The sequence below is a fragment of the Stomoxys calcitrans genome, chromosome 5 (assembly GCF_963082655.1).
Source record: "Stomoxys calcitrans chromosome 5, idStoCalc2.1, whole genome shotgun sequence".
Classification (NCBI taxonomy): domain Eukaryota; kingdom Metazoa; phylum Arthropoda; class Insecta; order Diptera; family Muscidae; genus Stomoxys; species Stomoxys calcitrans.
Window position 1 is genome coordinate 63,822,025 of NC_081556.1, and position 19,229 is coordinate 63,841,253.

Consider the following 19,229-nt stretch of genomic DNA (forward strand, 5'->3'; position numbering starts at 1 on the left):
GATAAAGATCATGAAGAAGAATGTGAAGGAGGGTATTGGCAGAATCGTTTACCCAATACAGGTCTCATCGGTCGAACAACTCAGAATGGAATGTAATGAGGCGGAAAAGAATTTCCCTAGACGTGATAACTGGAATGTACCCCCTGCTATGCGTCCCACTAGACATGTCAACGATATTTACATGGATTTGACTGAGACTAGTTCTGAGAATGACTATGACAGTCCAAGGGTGCAAGAGGTGGCTGCGGTCAATCATGAGAGAAATTTCAAGGCACCAATGACATGCTGGAACTGTCGCCAGCAAGGACACTCTTTTCGAGACTGCGAAGAGGCTGTTAGGACCTTGTTTTGTTACAAGTGTGGTAATCCTGGTACAACCACGCCGAGGTGTAATGTTTGCCAGCAGGGAAACAGGAACAATGGCGTGGAGAATTCAGGGGGGCCACGTCCTTTAGAAAACCCCTTCAGAAAATGATTACCGAGAGGAAATTAGACATAGCTAAGTGTTTGTTGATGTCGAATAATAAGATTGTACGTCCTGAAACTAGACATTATGTACCCGTAGAGATGAGACAAGAAAATTATGATAAGGTAAGAAAAAGAATATTTGGAGAAATTAATGCTGAGCACGTTACGACTAAAATAATACCCCAGGTACGGCAAAAGTTTAAGAATAAAAGGAAGAAAATGAAGATTTTGTTAGAAGCTATTTTTAGAGCTAGTGACCGATCGGATCATAGAGCGTATGCCGAAGTCAAATTGCAAGGCATTAATGTAAGCGGATTGCTAGATACAGGAGCCTCTGTGAGTATTCTAGGAAAAGGTTGCAGAGAATTGCTGGGCCAATTGGAGATGTCCTTTATACCAATATTTTCACAGGCAAGAACCGCTGCAGGCCAGGTCCACACAATTCTAGGTAATGTTAATTTAAAAGTACAGTATAAAGACAAGATTGAAGAAATGGACTTTTATTTATGTCCTGAACTAGAGCAGCAATTGTACCTTGGCATAGATTTTTGGAGATTGTTTGGACTGGCTCCGGAAATCATAGAAGTTAATGAGCTCGACATTGAAAATATAACAAAATATATTGTAGGGGAAGATGAGGAATATAAATTAAACCCCCACGAACTGACTCCGAAACAATAGGAGAAATTGAAGAAAGCAATTCAAAGCTTTGATACGTTTGAAGATAAGGGTTTAGGCAAAACTAATTTAGAAACACATACAATTGGTTGATGGTGCGGTGCCGGTAAAGGACCGCCATTACCCTATCTCACCAGCAGTACAGGCTATAGTATACTAGGAGATTGATAACATGCTCAGGCTTGGGGTAATAGAAGAGAGTGAAAGTCCTTGGTGCAACAGAATTACGGTCGTGAGAAAGCCAGGGAAGAATCGATTCTGCCCAGATGCCCGAAAGTTGAATAAATTGACGGTGAAGGACGCGTACCCGCTCCAAAATATAGACGGCATCTTGAGCAGAATCGATGAAACTTACTACATAAGCAGTGTAGACTTAAAATTTGCTTTTTGGCAGATCGAGCTCGATGCCGAAAGCAAGCCTACACCGCGTTTACAGTACCAAAAATTTGCTTTTTGGCAGATCGAGCTCGATGCCGAAAGCAAGTCCTACACCGCGTTTACAGTACCAGGGCGCCCCCTATATCAATTCAGGGTGATGCCGTTTTGCCTCTGTAACGCGGCACAACGCTTATGTAAGTTAATGGACCGTGTAGTACCCCAGCACCTGAAGGGGAATGTGTTCATCTACTTGGATGATCTGTTGGTGATCTCCAGCGACTTCGATAAACACATCCGGTTGTTGGGGAAGTGCCTGAGAAATGCCAACCTTACGATAGGCTTGAAGAAGTCGCAGTTTTGCTTTCGCGAATTGAAGTACCTAGGGTTCATCATCGGTGACGGTAAATTGAAGACTGATCCAGATAAGGTGAAGGCCATACGGAGTATCAAGGTACCCGGAACCCACGGGAAGTAAGAAGCTTCCTAGGAACCGCTGGGTGGTACAGGCGTTTTATAAAAGACTTTGCCTCAATATCGGCCCCACTAACTGATGCACTGAAGAAGACAAAGAAGTTTGAGATGACAAATGAGGCCATATCGTCATTTGAGGGTCTTAAGCGGGCCTTGACTTCAGCGCCTGTACTACGCCATGCCGATTTCTCGAAGCGTTTCTTTATACAATGCAACGCCAGTGAGTATGGTATAGGGGCGGTACTGTTCCAGTTGAACGACCGGGGGGAAGAACACCCAATTGCCTTTTATTCCCAGAAGATGAATGCCTGTCAGCGCAATTATAGCGTGACAGAAAAGGAATGTTTGGCTGCGGTTATGGCAATTAAGAAGTTCAGGCCATACGTCGAGATGATGCCTTTTACGGTCATCACAGACCACGCCTCTCTCAAATTGCTGATGTCATTGAAAGATTTGACCGAGAGATTGGCTCGTTGGTCCTTACAACTGCAGGCATTTGATTTTGATATTGAGCACCGTAAAGGGTCCGACAATGTTGTCGCTGACATGTTGTCTAGAGCTCCCACCTCCATAGACATTGAAGAGATCACAAGAGATGATTTATTGGATTCCGTGACAAATGAGTTTGAGAGTAAGGAATACTTGGACTTGATTCGTGACATAATGGCTAACCAGGAAAACTTACCTGACCTTAAGATTGAGAATGGTAAGATATTTAAGAAGACCCTATTTGATCAGGAACTGGAGGAGGAATTCATATGAAAACTATGGGTGCCACTAGCCTTTCTCATGAAATAATCGAAAAATCCCATAAATCTCTCACTTGCGCTCACGGTGGAGTGGCCAAGACCCTGGAACGGGTTAAACGATTTTTCTATTGGCCTCGGATGACGGTAAAAGTTCGACAATATGTAGAGAATTTCCAAAGCTGCCAGTAGGCCAAATCATCTAACCGAAATATGATGCCTGGGATAGGTCAGGAGGTAGTGACTGAAAGACCTTTCCAGAAATTATACATTGACATTTTGGGAAAATACCCCCGCTCCAAGAAAGGAAATGCCTATGTCTTTATTGTTGTGGATCACTTCTCCAAGTTTACTCTTCAATTCAAGAAGTTTTTCACAAATTTGGGTACGTGAGGTTATCCACAGCGATAATGGTGTACAATTTGTTTCAAAGGCCTTTCAGGAGATGGTGGGGGCTTACAAGATCACCCACTGGAGAACTGCGGTATATTCGCCACAATCCAATGCTTCAAAGAGGGTTAATCAGTCAGTGATCACGGCGATCAGGACCTATCTGGATGAAGATCATAGGGACTGGGATGCATACCTCTCTGAGATTGAGTGCGCGTTGAGGACGTCAGTGCATTCGGCCACCGGTGTAACGCCTTTCTTCGCACTATTCGGATACCATATGTTTTCCAATGGGGCTGATTACAAGCTGGCCCGTAAACTTATGTCGATGTCGGATCATGAGATGAAGGATTTGACAAGGCCAGACAAGTTGGAGGTTATCAGGGCCCGGATTAGCGACAACATGCACAAGGCATACCAACGGAGCGCCGAAAGGTATAACAGAAGAGCTCGTTGCGTCAAGTTTATACCCGGCCAAGAAGTGTATAGGCGGAATATCGACTTTTCAAAGAATATAAATGAAAAATTTTGCAAGAAATTTTTGAAATGTCGAGTTATACGGCCTGTTGGCGAAAATATGTATGAATTGAGACGATTCAGGAGAAACCAATAGGCATATATCACGTTAAAGATATTAAAATGTAGTGCAATATAGAGTTAGAATATGATTTTCTCTCAGTTCAATATTAGGATAAGTTATACGTTCGTGCTTGTCCTAATATAAGAGATATCTAAATCTATAGTGCAATACAAGTACAAATATCTGTGATATCTGTGTTTAGTCGTGATTGTTTTTTTTTACTATGCACCCCTCTATACCGCCTCATTATAAACACGCTTTTTCGTAATTCTACACTTTTTTCTTTTTGTTTTCCTGTGATTATACACTATTGACTAGACGATATAAGTTTCTGAATTAATTTATAACTATTGGACCTGCACGGTCTTTTCTTTTTTTATTTGTCCTATGGGCGAACGTGTGTATCCTACATATCTAGACATGTGAACGATGGTGTTTTCCGACATCGATGAGAGACCGCACCTGCAAAGAGGAAGAGAACACAAAGTATCGGATGTTTTTTTTTTTGAAGGATGGACGTTGTTTACTTCTCTAATGGTGAACTGCAGTATTGCCCGGCTGAATCTCAGGGTGTGGGAGTTCCTCACATTGGCGGCTTTTTGGTCACAAACCCGTTTCTGATAGGCGGAACTCGCTCGTCGCACACCATTCCTGACTTCTTTCTGTCGCCAGGCCTGCAGTTTTGTTGCGTGGTCTCGCCGCAGACCATTTTCACCTGCCACATTCATTGAAACTTTACGCCTTCGTGGCGGCCCCAAAACTACGACTTATTTCCAGCTCCTATTCTCTTATGGTTGCTGGAGGGGTCTGGAAGAGCTGTTCGGACACCCCGCCATGTCCAGGGTGGTTGGTGAATGCAACATTTTAACCAATTCCTCTTTATATTCCTGCGTAAATAAAAGAAAAATTATTTGCAAATTATTATCGAAATTATTATTTGTTGTATACTCCCTGACGGCTGCGTGTAAATAAGAAAATCGATGATGACATTTGGGTTAGTTTGACAGCGGCACGGCATTATCGGCCAATGTTGCCACTCATTACTACTCGTAGTAAGTTGTTGGTAGTTAGTGGGATCCGTAGAGTACGGTTGATAATGACGTGTGGTATGTTGATTCATTCATAAATTCTATGCGGTTATGAGAGAGAATTATTTAAGACCGAGGCGAAAAGGCCAGATATAACAACGATGATGAGAATATTAAATAGAAATGTCGGATAGCGTCCAATATGTCGGCCCTGGAAAAATCGCCATTGTTTCAACTCTGGCCTATAAAAGGGCATAGAAAGGGGAAAAACGCCATTAGTTGTGAAAAGAGTGGTGCTGAGCAGGCACAGATTAATAGTGATCTTAAAGTAAGTGTTAAAAAGAAGTGACGTTAATATGTGCCAGTAAATTAAATAAAGACAAAGTGTTTTTCTTTTATAGTCAGGTGGTATTTGTTTTTAAGGATAGAGTCTAACGTCGATTTTTATTTAAATAATTAAAGCCCCTGAGATTGCAAAAGGTAAATTTATTGAGGTTAGTTTTTTTTGTGTGTCCAATATGAAAATATTCCCAGTTTTCAGGAGCGACGGAATAAATCTAGTGGAAAGGTTATCCAGGAAAACATTGGAAGTGATTCCTACATCGTAGTAGCCTCAGAATACACGCCGTAACAAGCGTTTATTGCAGAATTATGGTAGGAGCGTTCCATTTAATTTTTCCAAAGTTTAATGTGGCCGAGAATTTGAATAAAAGGAGTATTAAAGTCCGTCCTTCGGAGAGTTCATCATTACCGACGCTATTCAGTGGAGGAACTCCATCTGTCGGCCACTGGCATTACCACTTTGTAATATTTGTAAAAAAGTGGTTGGATCACCAATACATACATGTCCGTGAGAGCAAAGGCTCAGCACCACAATAAATTCCCAAAATTCTTAGTCTTGTTTTTTTTTTGTTATTCTTTTGTGTTTTGCGGTCATCCACATATATTTATGTTTGGCTCTAATTCATGTGTTTCTCCCTTTGAATGCATAATTATCATCTTGTGGGTCTTCTGTTTGGTACTCGCACACGCATTTACACACAAACCCAATTTCTACATCCAACATACAGATAATTTTGATTATTGATCGCATCATTCCACCAATGTTGTCTCGCATGATACAAATAATCAGCGAGACTGATGCGACAAAATATTGGCGGTACAAACAAGCAAGCCAACATAATTAACAAAACGAGCCACAACCATCATCATGACGAATATGTTTATTAATTAAGTTCATGTATTTATGTCAATATGATTTTTTTTATGTTCAAACTTTAGATTTTTTATTTATTTATTTAATTTATTATAAATTTTTATTTTTATTTATATTTTAATTTTGATATTACTTTGACATCATATTTGATTTACACACTGAAAGAAATTCTGTGATAGGGCCCCCAAAGATAGATATTTTTTTTATTTAATTATAGTTTTTAGTTTCCCTTTTGTTTGAAACTGACAAATACTTACCCGTAGAACTTACCTAAGCGAACTCCTTTAGGCCAGGTCATGGGGAATTTTTTTATTAAAGGGCTTTAAATTAGCTAACTAGTTAGAAAGGTTTCAATAAGTCTTTGAGGGTTCTACGATCGTTGAGTTGGTCGAAAAATACCATTCGTTTTATTAATTTTCATATCCATAACACCATTTCCTAAATAACATTGTAATTAGAGACAAATAGCAATATAAGATAGATATTAGAAAAAAAAAAATACTAAAAGTTAGATTAGTCTTAGTTTTATTATAATAAATATGTTTATATCGTGATTGTTTAAAAATTGAAATTATGATCCGTTAAAGTAATTGGTGAGGGGGATGTAAAGTGGTAAGTTAGGTGATGTGGGCGGGTTTGTGGGGTCATACAAATACGCTGTAATGTTGACCAAGGTAGGGCGGGCGGCCGGAGGTCAAAGGACGATCTCCCAAAACAAATGGAATGTGAAAGTGCAGGTGTAAGTAATGTTTTATTTGATGTTATTATTTTTTTTATTGTCTACGGGCCTAGGGCGAGGATATAGGGTTGGGACCTCCCCAGAGATGTCGACGAAGCTAGCCGGTGCCCAGAAAATATCCTCAAGCTGCGATAGGCACGTGTAACAATCAATGGCGCCCAATCAAATGTATGGCGGTTTAAAAGATCGTATCAGAAAGTAAGAGTGTAGATCATCTAAACACTGTGCAATAGAATACTAGATAAATGCAATAGAGGTCATCTGTATTCCATGGAGAAGAATCAGGAATTGATAGGGTCATGAAGATGGCGTATCATAGCACTATTCAAACGATTGTTGCAATTTTCCTATTTTGTGTAATAATTGTCGTCTTTCACATTCCATTGAGTAGAGCCGAAGAAAAAAATACCCCACACATCACATCCCGCTTAATTATCCCCTCATGTATATTAATTTTTTTAAAGTTTTTGCATTAAATATTGATTGTTGTGTATTGCTTGAATGTCAGAGTTTTTTTTTTGTTTTGTTTTGTGTAAAGTGATTATTGTTGGCCAGTGTCCCAAGAAGAATATTGGGGTAACAGCGAGTTATGAGCATTGAGACCCGAGCGCAGGCTAGAAATAAGAAAATATATAGGCCTGAGATATTCGATTTAAATAGATCACTACAAATAGAAGAAAAGAGATTGAAACAGAGTATCGAGATGAGTGTAGTACCGGATGATGTAGACAGAGCTGGTCAAATTAGGGACATGTCTCAGACAATAAACGCACCACTGCCAGGAACTAATTCGGTAGCCGGATCTCAGGTACAAGGTGCAGGGGCACAGCAGCCGACAACGTTCTAGAGGTCGAGTACAGGGTGAGGCAATAGGATATCAACGGGCTGTTGAAAATGGATTCCATTTGGTTCATTCAGAGATGTCTGACATAAAGAAGGCTATTGGCGATTTGTCAAAAGCGGTCACCCAGTTATCTCAGATAGCTTTGAATCAGGGTAGAAGCGATAATACACCTGTTAGCGCCCCAGCTATAGCATCAGAACGTCCACCTAGTTCCGAAAACGCGAAAGATAAACCCTCCGAAGAGAATAATGTACCTGAGACGCCTGAAATTCAGAGAAGGGAAAATAACGTGATTAGAATCAATAAATTAGGATTGATGTTTGATGGAACAACTAATGGCTTAGGGGTAGAAGAATTTGTCTATAGGCTGGAGTATTTTCAATGGCAGTATAGAATTCCATGGGCCGAAGTTATACGAGATTTTCCCCTTTTGATGACTGGTCGTGCTGAATCATATTATTGGCTTTTTCAGAAGACTCACAAGTTTCATAATTGGGATGATTTGAAACACAGTTTGCTTAGCCAATACCAGACTTCCCGTTCTACTTTTGAAATTTTAACCGATTTAGCCCAACGTAAACAAGAAATGAATGAATCAATCGACTCGTTTTTCCACGTCATGGGGCAAATAAGGGCCAAATTAGTACAGCCCATATCTGAGTTCGACATGATAAAGATCATGAAGAAGAATGTGAAGGAGGGTATTGGCAGAATCGTTTACCCAATACAGGTCTCATCGGTCGAACAACTCAGAATGGAATGTAATGAGGCGGAAAAGAATTTCCCTAGACGTGATAACAGGAATGTACCCCCTGCTATGCGTCCCACTAGACATGTCAACGATATTTACATGGATTTGACTGAGACTAGTTCTGAGAATGACTATGACAGTCCAAGGGTGCAAGAGGTGGCTGCGGTCAATCATGAGAGAAATTTCAAGGCACCAATGACATGCTGGAACTGTCGCCAGCAAGGACACTCTTTTCGAGACTGCGAAGAGGCTGTTAGGACCTTGTTTTGTTACAAGTGTGGTAATCCTGGTACAACCACGCCGAGGTGTAATGTTTGCCAGCAGGGAAACAGGAACAAGGGCGTGGAGAATTCAGGGGGGCCACGTCCTTTAGAAAACCCCTTCAGAAAATGATTACCGAGAGGAAATTAGACATAGCTAAGTGTTTGTTGATGTCGAATAATAAGATTGTACGTCCTGAAACTAGACATTATGTACCCGTAGAGATGAGACAAGAAAATTATGATAAGGTAAGAAAAAGAATATTTGGAGAAATTAATGCTGAGCACGTTACGACTAAAATAATACCCCAGGTACGGCAAAAGTTTAAGAATAAAAGGAAGAAAATGAAGATTTTGTTAGAAGCTATTTTTAGAGCTAGTCCGATCGGTCGGATCATAGAGCGTATGCCGAAGTCAAATTGCAAGGCATTAATGTAAGCGGATTGCTAGATACAGGAGCCTCTGTGAGTATTCTAGGAAAAGGTTGCAGAGAATTGCTGGACCAATTGGAGATGTCCTTTATACCAATATTTTCACAGGCAAGAACCGCTGCAGGCCAGGTCCACACAATTCTAGGTAATGTTAATTTAAAAGTACAGTATAAACCCAGGATTGAAGAAATGGACTTTTATTTATGTCCTGAACTAGAGCAGCAATTGTACCTTGGCATAGATTTTTGGAGATTGTTTGGACTGGCTCCAGAAATCATAGAAGTTAATGAGCTCGACATTGAAAATATAACAAAAGATATTGTAGGGGAAGATGAGGAATATAAATTAAACCCCCACGAACTGACTCCGAAACAATAGGAGAAATTGAAGAAAGCAATTCAAAGCTTTGATACGTTTGAAGATAAGGGTTTAGGCAAAACTAATTTAGAAACACATACAATCGTATTGGTTGATGGTGCGGTGCCGGTAAAGGACCGCCATTACCCTATCTCACCTGCAGTACAGGCTATAGTATACGAGGAGATTGATAACATGCTCAGGCTTGGGGTAATAGGAGAGAGTGAAAGTCCTTGGAGCAACAGAATTACGGTCGTGAGAAAGCCAGGGAAGAATCGATTCTGCCTAGATGCCCGAAAGTTGAATAAATTGACGGTGAAGGACGCGTACCCGCTCCAAAATATAGACGGCATCTTGAGCAGAATCGATGAAACTTACTACATAAGCAGTGTAGACTTAAAATTTGCTTTTTGGCAGATCGAGCTCGATGCCGAAAGCAAGTCCTACACCGCGTTTACAGTACCAGGGCGCCCCCTATATCAATTCAGGGTGATGCCGTTTTGCCTCTGTAACGCGGCACAACGCTTATGTAGGTTAATGGACCGTGTAGTACCCCAGCACCTGAATGAGAATGTGTTCATCTACTTGGATGATCTGTTGGTGATCTCCAGCGACTTCGATAAACACATCCGGTTGTTGGGGGAGGTTGCGAAGTACCTGAGAAATGCCAACCTTACGATAGGCTTGAAGAAGTCGCAGTTTTGCTTTCGCGAATTGAAGTACCTAGGGTTCATCATCGGTGACGGTAAATTGAAGACTGATCCAGATAAGGTGAAGGCCATACGGAGTATCAAGGTACCCGGAACCCACGGGAAGTTAGAAGCTTCCTAGGAACCGCTGGGTGGTACAGGCGCTTTATAAAAGACTTTGCCTCAATATCGGCCCCACTAACTGATGCACTGAAGAAGACAAAGAAGTTTGAGATGACAAATGAGGCCATATCGTCATTTGAGGGTCTTAAGCGGGCCTTGACTTCAGCGCCTGTACTACGCCATGCCGATTTCTCGAAGCGTTTCTTTATACAATGCGACGCCAGTGAGTATGGTATGGTGTTCCAGTTGAACGACCGGGGGGAAGAACACCCCATTGCCTTTTATTCCCAGAAGATGAATGCCTGTCAGCGCAATTATAGCGTGACAGAAAAGGAATGTTTGGCTGCGGTTATGGCAATTAAGAAGTTCAGGCCATACGTCGAGATGATGCCTTTTACGGTCATCACAGACCACGCCTCTCTTACAACTGCAGGCATTTGATTTTGATATTGAGCACCGTAAAGGGTTCGACAATGTTGTCGCTGACATGTTGTCTAGAGCTCCCACCTCCATAGACATTGAAGAGATCACAAGAGATGATTTATTGGATTCCGAGACAAATGAGTTTGAGAGTAAGGAATACTTGGACTTGATTCGTGACATAATGGCTAACCAGGAAAACTTACCTGACCTTAAGATTGAGAATGGTAAGATATTTAAGAAGACCCTATTTGATCAGGAACTGGAGGAGGAATTCATATGAAAACTCTGGGTGCCACTAGCCTTTCTCATGAAATAATCGAAAAATCCCATAAATCTCTCACTTGCGCTCACGGTGGAGTGGCCAAGACCCTGGAACGGGTTAAACGATTTTTCTATTGGCCTCGGATGACGGTACAAGTTCGACAATATGTGAAGAATTGCCAAAGCTGCCAGTAGGCCAAATCATCTAATCGAAATATGATGCCTGGGATAGGTCAGGAGGTAGTGACTGAAAGACCTTTCCAGAAATTATACATTGACATTTTGGGAAAATACCCCCGCTCCAAGAAAGGAAATGCCTATGTCTTTATTGTTGTGGATCACTTCTCCAAGTTTACTCTTCTTAAAGCCATGAAAGAGGCCACCACCACAAATGTGATACAATTTTTAATTCAAGAAATTTTTCACAAATTTGGGTACCTGAGGTTATCCACAGCGATAATGGTGTACAATTTGTTTCAAAGGCCTTTCAGGAGATGGTGGGGGCTTACAAGATCACCCACTTGAGAACTGCGGTAAATTCGCCACAATCCAATGCTTCAAAGAGGGTTAATCAGTCAGTGATCACGGCGATCAGGACCTATCTGGATGAAGATCATAGGGACTGGGATGCATACCTCTCTGAGATTGAGTGCGCGTTGAGGACGTCAGTGCATTCGGCCACCGGTGTAACGCCTTTCTTCGCACTATTCGGATACCATATGTTTTCCAATGGGGCTGATTACAAGCTGGCCCGTAAACTTATGTCGATGTCGGATCATGAGATGAAGGATTTGACAAGGCCAGACAAGTTGGAGGTTATCAGGGCCCGGATTAGCGACAACATGCACAAGGCATACCAACGGAGCGCCGAAAGGTATAACAGAAGAGCTCGTTGCGTCAAGTTTATACCCGGCCAAGAAGTGTAAAGGCGGAATATCGACTTTCAAAGAATATAAATGCAAAATTTTGCAAGAAATTTTTGAAATGTCGAGTTATACGGCCTGTTGGCGAAAATATGTCTGAATTGGAGACGATTCAGGAGAAACCAATAGGCATATATCACGTTAAAGATATTAAAATGTAGTGCAATATAGAGTTAGAATATGATTTTCTCTCAGTTCAATATTAGGATAAGTTATACGTTCGTGCTTGTCCTAATATAAGAGATATCTAAATCTATAGTGCAATACAGGTACAAATATCTGTGATATCTGTATTTAGTCGTGATTGTTTTTTTTTTACTATGCACCCCTCTACACCGCCTCATTATAAACACGCTTTTTAGTAATTCTACACTTTTTTTTTTGTTTTCCTGTGATTATATATTTTTTTTTTGTGATTATACACTATTGACTAGACGATATAAGTTTCTGAATTAATTTATAACTATTGGACCTGCACGGTCTTTTCTTTTTTTATTTGTCCTATGGGCAAACGTGTGTATCCCACATATCTAGACATGTGAACGATGGTGTTTTCCGACATCGATGAGAGACCGCACCTGCAAAGAGGAAGATAACACAATGTATCGGATGTTTTTTTTTTTTGAAGGATGGACGTTGTTTACTTCTCTAATGGTGAACTGCAGTATTGCCCGGCTGAATCTCAGGGTGTGGGAGTTCCTCACATTGGCGGCTTTTTGGTCACAAACCCGTTTCTGATAGGCGGAACTCGCTCGTCGCACACCATTCCTGACTTCTTTCTGTCGCCAGGCCTGCAGTTTTGTTGCGTGGTCTCGCCGCAGACTATTTCCACCTGCCACATTCATTGAAACTTTACGCCTTCGTGGCGGCCCCAAAACTACGACTTATTTCCAGCTCCTATTCTCTTATGGTTGCTGGAGGGGTCTGGAAGAGCTGTTCGGACACCCCGCCTAGTCCAGGGTGGTTGGTGAATGCAGCATTTTAACCAATTCCTCTTTATGTTCCTGCGTAAATAAAAGAAAAATTATTTGCAAATTATTATCGAAATTATTATTTGTTGTATACTCCCTGACGGCTGCGTGTAAATAAGAAAATCGATGATGACATTTGGGTTAGTTTGACAGCGGTACGGCATTATCGGCCAATGTTGCCACTCATTACTACTCGTAGTAAGTTGTTGGTAGTTAGTGGGATCCGTAGAGTACGGTTGATAATGACGTGTGGTATGTTGATTCATTCATAAATTCTATGCGGTTATGAGAGAGAATTATTTAAGACCGAGGCGAAAAGGCCAGATATAACAACGATGATGAGAATATTAAATAGAAATGTCGGATAGCGTCCAATATGTCGGCCCTGGAAAAATCGCCATTGTTTCAACTCTGGCCTATAAAAGGGCATAGAAAGGGGAAAAACGCCATTAGTTGTGAAAAGAGTGGTGCTGAGAAGGCACAGATTAATAGTGATCTTAAAGTAAGTGTTAAAAAGAAGTGACGTTAATATGTGCCAGTAAATTAAATAAATACAAAGTGTTTTTCTTTTATAGTCAGGTGGTATTTGTTTTTAAGGATAGAGTCTAACGTCGATTTTTATTTAAATAATTAAAGCCCCTGAGATTGCAAAAGGAAAATTTATTGGGGTTAGTTTTTTTTGTGTGTCCAATATGAAAATTTTCCCAGTTTTCAGGAGGCGACGGAATAAATCTAGTGGAAAGGTTATCCAGGAAAACATTGGAAGTGATTCCTACATCGTAGTAGCCCCAGAATACACGCCGTAACAAGCGTTTATTGCAGAATTAAGGTAGGAGCGTTCCATTTAATTTTTCCAAAGTTTAATGTGGCCGAGAATTTGAATAAAAGGAGTATTAAAGTCCGTCCTTCGGAGAGTTCATCATTACCGACGCTATTCAGTGGAGGAACTCCATCTGTCGGCCACTTGCATTACCACTTTGTAATATTTGTAACAAAGTGGTTGGATCACCAATACATACATGTCCGTGAGAGCAAAGGCTCAGCACCACAATAAATTCCCAAAATTTTTAGTCTTGTTTTTTTTTTTTGTTATTCTTTTGTGTTTTGCGGTCATCCACATATATTTATGTTTGGCTCTAATTCATGTGTTTCTCCCTTTGAATGCATAATTATCATCTTGTGGGTCTTCTGTTTGGTACTCGCACACGCATTTACACACAAACGCAATTTCTACATCCAACATACAGATAATTTTGATTATTGATCGCATCATTCCACCAGTGTTGTCTCGCATGATACAAATAATCAGCGAGACTGATGCGACAAAATATTGGCGGTACAAACAAGCAAGCCAACATAATTAACAAAACGAGCCACAACCATCATCATGACGAATATGTTTATTAATTAAGTTCATGTATTTATGTCAATATGATTTTTTTTATGTTCAAACTTTAGATTTTTTATTTATTTATTTAATTTATTATAAATTTTTATTTTTATTTATATTTTAATTTTGATATTACTTTGACATTCATATTTGATTTACACACTGAAAGAAATTCTGTGATAGGGCCCCCAAATATAGATATTTTTTTTTTATTTAATTATAGTTTTTGGTTTCCCTTTTGTTTGAAACTGACAAATACTTACCCGTAGAACTTACCTAAGTGAACTCCTTTAGGCCAGGTCATGGGGAATTTTTTTATTAAAGGGCTTTAAATTAGCTAACTAGTTAGAAAGGTTTCAATAAGTCTTTGAGGGTTCTACGATCGTTGAGTTGGTCGAAAAAGACCATTCGTTTTATTAATTTTCATATCCATAACACCATTTCCCAAATAACTTTGTAATTAGAGACAAACAGCAATATAAAATAGATATTAGAAAACAAAAATACTAAAAGTTAGATTAGTCTTAGTTTTATTATAATAAATATGTTTATATCGTGATTGTTTAAAAATTGAAATTATGATGCTTTAAAGTAATTGTTGAGGGGGATGTAAAGTGGTAAGTTAGGTGATGTGGGCGGGTTTGTGGGGTCACACAAATACGCTGTAATGTTGACCAAGGTAGGGCGGGCGGCCGGAGGTCAAAGGACGATCTCCCAAAACAAATGGAATGTGAAAGTGCAGGTGTAAGTAATGTTTTATTTGATATTATTGTTTTTTTTATTGTCTACGGGCCTAGGGCGAGGATATAGGGTTGGGACCTCCCCAGAGATGTCGACGAAGCTAGCAGGTGCCCAGAAAATATCCTCAAGCTGCGATAGGCACGTGTAACAACACGGCCACCTAGGAAATATATATTGGCCGACTAAAAGAGTTTTTTGGAATCCGTACATTTAGGTAGATTTTATATCGGACGAATAGAAGGATTTTTAAAAATTCGTACATTTAGGTATCAAATTCGTGCAAAATGGTACTTCCATAACAGATGTACTACAGGTACTACAGCTCTGGCACTTGGGATACAGGTAACTTTGACAGTATATATTTGGATACAGTTATACTTTGACAGTATACATTTGGCAACTAGAAAATTGTAAATTTAGGTACTAAAATTACAAAATGCTACAATATTTTATTCACCGATTGAGCTTTATCACTCAAAACTGGGATATAGTTACAACTTTATTTTCTTTACTGATTGATTGAGTTTCCGAATCTTGGAATAGGTACTACTTATTACGAAATAATTTAAAACCTTTTTGGAGTAGGCTAGAAATGGACTTCAAAGACCCAACAGCTGCGGTGGTGGTGTTCGACCGCAGTATGTTTTAGTCTAGAGTAATGCTTCAAGCGCATAACTAGTCGTCAGACTAATTAATGAGGAAGAGACGTATAAACCAGAGCAATGCACATTTCGTCTCCAGCCTAAGTATTTTCTCGCTGCCTAAGCTCAAAACAGACCGAGAAGGCGATCCGGGGCACGACGAAGGAGACAGAGGAGTACCGGCAGCGCAATCGAGCGAAGTGCAGGATGCTGGAAGGGATATAACTGACATTCCTAGCACTTCTACGGAAGCTGGAAAGAGAATCTGTTCTCCCGAACAGCACAACACTGCTAAAATGCTGAAGAAGAAAAAATGGTTCCCGATTTCATGTACTCTGGGAAAACCAAGCCAGCCATCCCAATCTCCCAGCCAATGGAGATTCCACACAGTGTCCTGCGGAGGAAGGCAAAGTCGGAACAAGAACGAAAGAAGCACGGCCCCTGAGTGCCTGAGAGACGTATAAACCAGAGCAATGCACATTTCGTCTCCAGCCTAAGTATTTTCTCGCTGCCTAAGCTCAAAACAGACCGAGAAGGCGATCCGGGGCACGACGAAGGAGACAGAGGAGTACCGGCAGCGCAATCGAGCGAAGTGCAGGATGCTGGAAGGGATATAACTGACATTCCTAGCACTTCTACGGAGCGAGACTGCTACACACGCTCTGTTGGAAAGAGTAAGATTCATATTGCCTTAATTCAGGAGCCATGGACGAACATGGAACAAAGTTTCTGGACTGAACCATATTAAATACCAATTATTCTGTTTACCAGTGTTAGTACTCGGCCGAGGACCTGCGTTATTTGTCATAAAGGTTTGAATTATATATTTTCCCTAGAGTTGTAAACGTCGGATGCAACAGTGGTAAGACAAGGAGACGGTGGTATAACTTTATCTCCCTTTCGGCTCTCCAACATCGCCACCCACGTCGGAGCTGCAACGACTGGTGAGGTCAGCAAAACAGACAGGAAACGAGGTACTTATAGGGTGTGATGTAAACTCTTACCACATATCATGGGGTAGTACCAACACTAATAAGTGTTAGTCCGACGTTACTACAGAAGGAAGCAGACTATCTGGCGCCCCACCTGGCCAATATTTTCACAGCGTGCCTGGGACTTGCATATACTCTGAAAGCCTGGCAGGAGGCAAGGAGTGGTATTAAGTCCCAAGTCCGGCAAGGCACGTTATGCAAAACCATACAAGTTATTCAAAACCATGGAATGTATTGTGGACACTATGATAAAGAGTTGGATATTCAGCAAACTGCTTAAATACAAACAGCATGCCTACGTCAAGGGAAGGTCGGTGGAGACTGCCTTGCACCAGGTTGTGCATAAAATAAAAGACCTTTTCGATGTCAAGACGTACACATTGGCGGTATGCATTGACAACGAGGAGGATTTTAACAATGTACTGCCCGAAACACTGATCCAATCCTTAGACCAGTACCGAGTAGACCGGGTCGTTATAGACCATATTCTTGAGCCCCATATTCTTGAAGCCGCAATTTTATCAGATTTGGCTGAAATTTGGGACATTGTGTTCTATTATGACTTCCAACAACTGTATAAAAACAGTCCACATCGGTCAAGATTATGATGTAGCTCCCATATAAACCGATCTCCCGATTTGACTTCTTGATCCCTTACAAGCAACGATTTTTATCCGATTCAACGAAAATTTTGCATATAATGTTCGGTTATGACTCTCAACAACAGTGCCAAGTACGGTCCAAATCGGTCAATAACTAGATAAAGCTCCCATATTTTAGCAGAATTTATGGTGGCACGCTTTTACTTGATATCCATCACTAGTCTATATGCTTAAATAGTCACCCTCTCTAAAGGGCAATACACAAAACCCATATTTTTTGGTTACGTTGTCAGACGCCAACACGACTGAACGCTAGTCGCCACCCATATTTGACCCATAAAAATATGTTCCGTTTTGTATAATTAAGGACAATACAACAGAAACAAAACAAAGTCATATATTCCAGTAAAACATTTGGGTCATTTTAATCCTACACATCCTACGATTTATTGGTGAATCACAAAATTACAGTTTAAGCAAACCAAAAAGTTAAAAGAAACGCCAAAATACAAAATGGGTTGAGCTATGTCTTTGAGTGTTAAAGAAGTGTCCTATAACAAATTTTGACTTTCAATTCACATATATCTAAAAAAATTTTAAGAGACGTCGAAAATGTCTAATTTCGAGCCGAAAGGGCATTTACAAATGCTGACAACAGCACTATCCTTAGACAACCCCTAAATATACACGATTAAGCTCAACCAAAATTTTAGCATACATTTATGTGAATGGACAGCAAACGCTATTTTTCTAATGCGTCGCATTTGAAATGCACGTAAATAACCTTAATAATCTTTGCTGCGATCGTCTTCAATTTTTTGGATGCGGATGCAGTGTACCGCAACGGTGCGTTTTATTTGGTAAACACAAATATTTGCGCTGAGAAAATACTGAAAGGTAAAAAGAATTGAGTGTGGGTCTCTCTAAAACAACGGAGTACAACAACCACCACAAGTATTTACATACTCTCTTACCAGTGTTATTGAGCACACTCTCTTTTCCTTGAGGGCAATGCCAACCATTCGAAGTAATTTTTTTTATTTGTAGCGCTTTTTACATTGTTGTTAAATTTAGCGCCATACAGTGGTTCAAACAGAAACGAACTGGAAGTTATTACAAAACTTTCAAGCTATTTGCTGGAGCCATATTCCCATTTCTAGGCATTTTTAGAGGAGGACATAGACTTTCAGAATCTCTGAACTAGATTAGTGATACATGGTGAGATAAATGGTGTCAAAGTTGACCTCTTCAACTTGTATGGCCAATAACTTTTGAACTAATAGTCGAATTTAAATGAAATGTTTTGAAAGAAAGCCCTTAATAAGACCAACATTGTTAACATAAATGACTGCGCCATCTTAAACCGTTATAATTTTTTTCTCTTTTATTGGTTTTTTGCTGTGTGTAAGAGTTGGCGCGCATTGGTTTGCCGGAGTTTCAAACTTGTAGGAAGCAAAAATGGCAAAGATATTTAGGTAGTAAAGATATATAGTCAGATGTCGTTAGTGAAAATAGGCTCCATCTTTCAGTTATATTTTGAGTTACATATAGTGATCAACAGGTGTCGTTGGTGCTAATGGACCCAATCTTTTTTAGCGATTTTCCTCAAATTGGATATTTGAAGTGCAGTTTTGCAACAGTGGGCGCAATTTATTTTTATTAAATAAATCCGCACATGCACTATGTTAGCATATGTGTACTTTTATATAATATGTGATGTGGTCCCAGCCCAATGAATACAATGCCATATATGCGTTCAAAATTATCCCTAATCGACTTTTTCAAATGCCTATCTTCACGTATTGTATGTTTTCGAAAACAGAAACAAGGCGGAAAGAAACAACACGATTATTTGATTGATCAAAATGAGAAACATCTTATCTCTATTTAAATGTTTCCAATTCTTTTTTTAACAAATTTAATTTAAAATTTACTCTTTTTCTCTTTAGTAGCACGGAATTCCTAACATAGAATTTCTTTTTCTAGATAACTTCTTAGGATTTAGCATTTTCTTAGGTGTATGTCAATAGTGGTATGTGGCGGAATAATGTCCGCACCCTCTTCAACCTAACCTAAGCTACTCTTTTTACCAAAATTTAGATAAATTTTTCATGCAAACTCACGTTTATTTTTCCT

The 19,229-nt window shown here is 40.0% G+C and overlaps 2 long non-coding RNA genes across 2 annotated transcripts; both read right to left on the minus strand.

The window, feature by feature from the left end:
- Window positions 1-3,969: 3,969 nt before the first annotated feature.
- On the minus strand, window positions 3,970-4,856 carry LOC131998087 (uncharacterized). Its single transcript, XR_009398543.1, has 2 exons — window positions 4,239-4,856; window positions 3,970-4,173 (listed from the first exon to the last, which is right to left on the minus strand). It is a non-coding gene; the product is annotated as an uncharacterized LOC131998087 (long non-coding RNA).
- A 7,279-nt stretch (window positions 4,857-12,135) lies between these two features.
- On the minus strand, window positions 12,136-12,846 carry LOC131998086 (uncharacterized). The gene is made up of 3 exons (XR_009398542.1): window positions 12,822-12,846; window positions 12,401-12,760; window positions 12,136-12,334 (listed from the first exon to the last, which is right to left on the minus strand). It is a non-coding gene; the product is annotated as an uncharacterized LOC131998086 (long non-coding RNA).
- Between the last annotated feature and the right edge of the window lie 6,383 nt (window positions 12,847-19,229).